This window comes from Gopherus evgoodei, chromosome 2 (assembly GCF_007399415.2).
Source record: "Gopherus evgoodei ecotype Sinaloan lineage chromosome 2, rGopEvg1_v1.p, whole genome shotgun sequence".
Taxonomy (NCBI): domain Eukaryota; kingdom Metazoa; phylum Chordata; order Testudines; family Testudinidae; genus Gopherus; species Gopherus evgoodei.
Window position 1 is genome coordinate 197,299,264 of NC_044323.1, and position 6,000 is coordinate 197,305,263.

General features: G+C 45.6%; 1 protein-coding gene across 6 annotated transcripts in view; it reads right to left on the minus strand.

The window, feature by feature from the left end:
- Nucleotides 1-5,626, minus strand: part of SOCS6 (suppressor of cytokine signaling 6) — a 42,859-nt gene extending 37,233 nt beyond the window's left edge. For 2 of the 6 annotated variants that reach the window (XM_030552659.1, XM_030552662.1), the window contains exon 1: nucleotides 5,153-5,626. The gene's annotated coding sequence lies outside the window, so the exon portion shown is untranslated. Of the gene's footprint in view, nucleotides 1-1,071; nucleotides 1,468-3,474; nucleotides 3,628-4,353; nucleotides 4,554-4,718 lie in introns of those variants that run through there. The other 4 variants (XM_030552658.1, XM_030552657.1, XM_030552656.1 and 1 more) reach the window with 4 other exon arrangements.
- Between the last annotated feature and the right edge of the window lie 374 nt (nucleotides 5,627-6,000).

Sequence of the window (6,000 nt, forward strand, 5' to 3'; positions counted from 1 at the left end):
ATAAGTTTATTTTGTTAACTGAATAAATTAGGTTGTCTGTGACATTTTATGCTTCCTTTAAGAAAACCAAAACCACGGGAAAATGAGATCATACTGATTTTGGACATTTTTATCAAAATTAAATGGGGAGGGATAGTTTAGTGGTTTGAGCATTGGCCTGCTAAACCCAGAGTTGTGTGTTCAATCCTTGAGGAGGCCATTTAGGGATCTGAGGATTGGCCCTGCTTTGAGCAGGGGGTTGGACTAGATGACCTCCTGATGTCCCTTCCAACCCTGATAGTCTATGATTAAGCTGTTAAAAATTTTAATGTACTTCTTAAAAAATCTCATCACTTGTCCAATTTACTTAGTTAAGAGTTTCAATTCAAACATTCCAATTACTGTGAGACAGAATATGAAACCAGAGATTAATAATAATAATAATAATTGGAGATATACCTATCTCCTAGAACTGAATGGGACCTTGAAAGGTCATTGAGTCCAGTTCCCTGCCTTCACTAGCAGGACCAAGTACTGATCCTAGACCCTAGTTTCTACATGCAGTTAAATTGGATGTATATGTTTTTGAATGGCATAAAGCTGCATTATTTAAACATGGTTAATGAATATTCCAATATAAATACAAGCTTCCTTTTAGTGATCTTTCCTGATGCTACTATAAATTTGTTGAGCTTTGTTACTCAAACTGCAGCCCTTGGTGAGTAACAACTCAAATATGTCTTCTGGTGTTTGCCATATAATCGCGCACGCGCGCACGCACACACACACACACACACACACACACACGGAAATCAATTGAGATTACCTATCAGTAATTTAACAGTGAGAAATATTACAGGAATATCTCAATTTCTTCAAACAAACAATACAAATCCAGAAAATTCAAAGTTCTGGTTAAACTTAAAAGAAACCCAAACATGTTGTTGTATGGATATGTACTGTTAAGACCCACAAAATAATCCCAACTCTGCCCTGTAATCATCATGCCACAACCATACAATGATGATCAATGCAATTTAGTGTTTGTGGCCCTGGACTATATTAAACTGATTTGTAGATTCTCTCCCCTACCATGTGGTTTGAGGTGTGCTTGAACTGCTCCCTCTGGCACTGCTGCCTCAGGACCATCATGCAGCAAGACAGCCCCATCAGAGGAGCTGAAAAACACATCTGCATATATAGACATCTGCACACGGACTGAGTGAGTCTCCACCCTTCACTTTCATCCCACCACTCTCCTCCTCTGCACACCTCCCCTTACACCCAGACACCTGAAAGCAGCACTTTGAGGAGAGAAGGAGAGAGGAGAATGGCAGTGGCTATAAACAGGAATGTCTCTGCACTTCTACCTCAGTTTCCCCAGCAGTGCTGCCCCCAGAGAATCAACACAGCAGTGCCATGAAAAGTCTTTCAAATACTGATGTGAAAGTTAGCATAACCATAGAAATTTAAAGGAGCAGTAACAGTTGGGACCAAGTAATCTATCTATAGTAATTCTTAACATAAGTTCAATCTCTTTTATGCCACTGTCTCATTGCACAAGCACAACTGTAGCATGCAAATTAGTTACAGAGGAAGGAAGATTGGTTGAGTGACCTCAGCTGTCGGTCTGGCACTGTCTATAATCATAACAATTAGAAATAATAACTTAAGATATATTTGCAAGTTAATTTCTTTAAATGTAGCCTTTACACAAAATGTAAATTATTAACTATATGGAAAATCTGAAGAGTGTATATTCTGCTAAGGGTTGATCTACACTCGGAACTTATATCAGCATAGCTATGACTCTCAAGGGTGTGAAAAATCCACATCCCCTGAGGAACGTAGCTATGCTGTCCTAACTCCCAGTGTAGACAGAGCTAGGTCGACGGAAGAATTCTTCCACTAACTGAGCTGCTGCCTTTTGGGGAAGTGGATTAACTACAATGAAAGGAGAACCCTTCCCATCACTATAGAGAGTATCTACACCAATGAGCTGTAGCCCACGAAAGCTTATGCTGAAATAAATTTGTAAGTCGCTAAGGTGCCACAAGTACTCCTGTTCTTCTATCTACACCAGTGGTTCTCAATCTATTTACCATTGCGGGCTGCATATGCAGCCCACAATGTGTTATGTGGGCCTCATCCAATACTATCTGTATAGCTTTGAGGATGTCACATGGGCTGCAACTATGTGCTGATTGGGCCGCAAGCAGCCTATGGGCCACAGGCTGAAGATCACTGGTCTACACTGAAGCATTACAGCAGTGTCACTGTAACATTTTAAGTGTAAACATACCCTAAGTGCTAAACTTCTTCAATGGCTCACTTAATTTGAACTCTAAAATAAATCTTAGTTTAATTCGCAGAAATCATTTTATGGAGATGGTTTAACTGCATTTCTTAAAGAGGTTGAATACATGCTTTAAGGGAAAACAACTCAATTTTGACTACAGAGCTGTAACCACACTTCCACAATTTTATTATGAAATATGTAATAAGAAACAAAGAACCTCATTAGTGAATTGCTTAAGAGAAACTAAACATTTTATAAAAGAATTATGAAAGCTAAAGCAGATATCTTTTGCTTTAACTCATAATTTGCTTTCAGTTTATCAAATATAAATGTATATTTTCTTGTGTAATTGCTTTACTAAAAAAGATCTATTAAAAAATTAATGACTACTTGTACTTATTCTCCAACAATCTTCCAGAAAAATTTAAGACTTCTAGCCAAGCAAAACAAATTATTTCATGACTCCTATGAAGCTTCCACATGATCTATACAATCTAAAGACATGCTTATTAATATGAACCAACAGTAATACACCTCTACCCCGATATAACGCTGCCCTTGGGAGCCAAAAAAATCTTACCGTGTTATAGGTGAAACCGCGTTATATCGAACTTGCTTTGATCCGCCAGAGTGCGCAGCGCCCCTCCCCCACCTCGCCGGAGCACTGCTTTACTGCGTTATATCCAAATTCGTGCTATATCGGGCCATGGTATATCGGGATAGAGGTGTACCACGCTTCAACTCTCCAGAACACATAGTGCTGTACAACTATTTCTGGGCTATAACTCCCTAAGAAGCAGGGAGGCATGGTAGATGGCACATCTTTACTGGGAGGATATGTATGTGATTTGGGGCAACACTGGTGGAAACATATTTGACAGCTAGAAAAGAGGTTTTGAGGCAGGTTAGCGGAAAAGATGCAGACTGATAACTGGAAGTCTGGTGGTGACACTTTGCCAGATGGAAGTGAAGTGTTTACAGCTCCCATCCCCCTCACCCAGACAGAGTGTGATCTGCTCTGCACCAGTGTTTGCGTCCCAGAATCATGGAAGCCCAATTTAATTTTGAAACCAAAAATAATGGAATCACAGGAGCTCAACTAGGAGCTTCCCAGCTTAAAGCTCCAGCAACTTTGGCAGCTTTGATGATTTTTGGCAACTTTGGTGTTTTGTTTTGTTTTTAAGTAATTAACTAACCATAGGCAAAGACTACACAGTGGTTTGTTTCTGGCAGAGGAGGAAACAGTTTGGGGTGAAAAGGCTGGGGTGCATAGGTGGGTCGAGTTGTTTCAAAATCTCTCCTCTTCCTCTCTCAAACAGCAGCATATTATTTCTGCCCTCTAATTACTCCTGGGTGAGAGAAGATTTATCAGATTTATATAATGCAATAATAACATTTAGATTTTAACCTTCTCCTGAGCATCTAAGGCAAAGGCCAAAGGGGTGCCCACAGCACGAGCACCAGCACTGGGCACCTGGCCTGCAGGGAACTTGGTCGGAGAGCGACTCTGCCAGCTCCGTCGTATTTCTGAGAGCGGGAAGGGGGGCTACACAGGAGAAAAATCCTGCTGCCCTCAGCACTGGGATTTGGAGAGGGAGGTGGGCAGAAGGAGACACCTTCCTGCACCAGCCTTTGTGGGGTTGGGTTGTTTGTTTTGGTCAAACTCAGAGCCAGTTCCCCTCGTGCGCCTGGATTTTGGGGGGGTCACGGAGAGACCCAGCCCCCTTCCTGCTCTGGGATTTGGGGGCGGGGGTATCTCTGCGGCCCAGTCCCGGGCGCTGCTCGCTCCCCCCGCAGGCCGCACCGCGGCCCCGGTCTCTCCGCGAGGCCTGGCGCCGCGGGGAGCGGAGCGGAGCTAACAAAGGCAGAGCGGGGCCCGGGCCGCAGCCCGCAGTGGCCGGGGCGGAGGTGCCCGCTGCCAGGGGAGCTCACCCAACCAAGGCCGCCGCGTCCCGTCGCTCCAGGCCGCTGCCGGCACCGCGACCCAGCCTCGCGGGCGGCACCGGAGCCGGGCCGAGCCGACCCCCCACCACCGCCGCGGCTGCTCCCCGGCCGGGCCGCGCAGCGGAACTCACCGAGAAGGAGCCGCCGTCGCTGCGGGCCCGGCTCCGACTCCACCAGGCTTCCTCGCCGCCGCCTCCCTGCTCCTGATGCCGCCGCTTCCTCCGCCTCCTCCTTCCTCCTCCCCCCGGGCCTCGGAGGGGCGCAAGGGGGCAGCCAGCCCGCAGCACCCGCCACCAGCAGCCAGAGGGACGGGACCGGCGGGCTCGGCCACACGCACGGCTCGGCCGCCGCCGCCTCCCGCTCAGCCCTGCCAGCCCCTCATCTCAGCCCTGCCTCCGCCCGGCTGCCCTGCCCTCGCCACCCTGCGGGGGAGGAGGCCGTCAAACCCCTTCCCCGGCCCGCCTGGCCCCCTGTCTGCGCGCGCTCGCTCACTCACTCCGTTCCACGTCTGCCATGCCCCTTGCCCGCAGGCTGCTCTCTGCCCTGGGGTGTCCTTCCTCCCTCCGCAGCTCCAGCTGCAGGAGAAACCGCCGCAGCCTAGCCAAATCGCCCCTCACGGAGCACGATGCCAGAGCAGCGACAGAAGGGGCCAGGGCTGGCCGAGGATGCACATGGCTGCGTTGGAAATATTTACGGGAAGAACCGAAAGTGAACAGCAGAAGTGCAGCTTGTATCCCCAACTAGGAGTCTTCATTTGTACTTGTTTATTAAGGGAAGTCCTTTTGTGATCCAGTAACCTCGTTTCCTCCTAAATGGTCCACTTTTGGAACCCTCGCCTTGGTATAAGTTTATAAATAAGGCGTATGTAAGTGCAGTGTGCACGTTTATTATGCTGTCAGAATCCCAAAATGGGTACAGTTCACAGTTTACCTTCAGATGAATGCCTCGCTCACACTCCCATCCTTGCAAGATGCTCAGTTCTCTCAACTCGTACTGAATTGAACGGAAGCTGCAAAATACTCAGTAGCAACCCTCCTGTCTCTGCTCTGTTTATGCCAGATCCTACACTGTGCTGCTGAGAACTTCCTGTGAGGTCAATAACTTCTACTGGAGTTATATATGCTCAACACTTTACAATATTGTGTCCCCGAGGATTTGTATCTTAATTTCTATTCTCCTCTCTTATAGCCTTGGCCTTGAAATTGGCATTTTTTAAAAGGCCATTTTTATCTTTAAATTTTGCTTCAAAGAGTGCCTGTGGTTGTGTGCAACCACAATAGCTGTTAAGCTTTTTTAATGTAAATGAAATGCTAATCAAGAACAATAAATAAATAAAAAATCCTTGAGTTAGCCTTTTTGGCAAAAAGTGACCAGAAAGAACAAAGCTGATTGAAATCTGTGGGCAGCAAGCAGCCTGAAACTTATAAAAATATTTACCCAGTGATGAAACCTTTGACCTTTTGAGTAATATCAGTGCCATGAAATATGGCTTTCCTCACTTCCTGTTTTGATTTATATAGTTAATAACTAATACAAATCAAGAACTCAATCCTGTAAATACTTTCACACTTACATAATTTTAGTCTTATGAGTAGTTTCGTAGGAATCAATGAGACAATTCAGATGACGGAAGTTATGTATTTGCTTAACTGTTTGCAAGATAAGGGCTTAAGTTGCAATTGTTTTGGGCCATAGTCCTTTAATTATTTAAACACATGCTTAACTTATAAGCATCCAAACAGTTCTAGTGAATTCATGGAGATTTCACTCTTTTAATT